This window comes from Aptenodytes forsteri, unplaced genomic scaffold (genome assembly GCF_000699145.1).
Source record: "Aptenodytes forsteri isolate BGI_AS27 unplaced genomic scaffold, ASM69914v1 Scaffold270, whole genome shotgun sequence".
In the NCBI taxonomy this organism is placed as follows: domain Eukaryota; kingdom Metazoa; phylum Chordata; class Aves; order Sphenisciformes; family Spheniscidae; genus Aptenodytes; species Aptenodytes forsteri.
The window spans coordinates 3281371-3281873 of record NW_008794631.1 but is presented as its reverse complement, the minus strand read 5'-3'; the positions used below and the strand labels follow the sequence as shown (position 1 = coordinate 3281873).

Below are 503 nucleotides of genomic sequence, written 5' to 3'. Positions count from 1 at the left end.
GAAAGATGTCCCCGCCCATGGCAGGGGGGTTGGACTAGATGATCTTTAAAGGTCCCTTCCAACCCAAACCATCCTGTGGTTCTCGGTGAAATGTTGGTTTCTCTTTGATGACTTATCAGTTATCATAACATCACAGTTTTGAGTCTTCTGTTCAGAAGACTTCCATAAGGAGGCTATTAGTGCTGAAAAACTGGAGAAGTTTAAAATATTTCTAAAAAATTATAATTTCTGCCACCCAGGATTCAGAAGAAAGCTTCCAGTGGAATGTAGCATATGCATTCTTATAGCCCTAGCCTCTTAAAATTCGACCTTTCCTGCTAAATATTTCTCACACAGAAAACAAATTCTGTAAGAAACTAATACTTGCTAAAAGTAAAATACAGAATAAAATTATTTCTTTGGGAAATAAAAGACAAAGCATTAATTTTGTAGATAAAAAAGTATGTCTAAAAATATCTCTTTGCAAGCTCTTAAAAATGACTAAAATACACTCTATTAAAAAA

At 34.0% G+C, this 503-nt stretch overlaps 1 protein-coding gene across 7 annotated transcripts in view; it reads right to left on the bottom strand.

Moving 5' to 3' along the window:
- Positions 1 to 503, bottom strand: part of LRRFIP2 (LRR binding FLII interacting protein 2) — a 50621-nt gene that overhangs the window by 20808 nt on the left and 29310 nt on the right. The gene's annotated exons all lie outside the window — the stretch shown is intronic.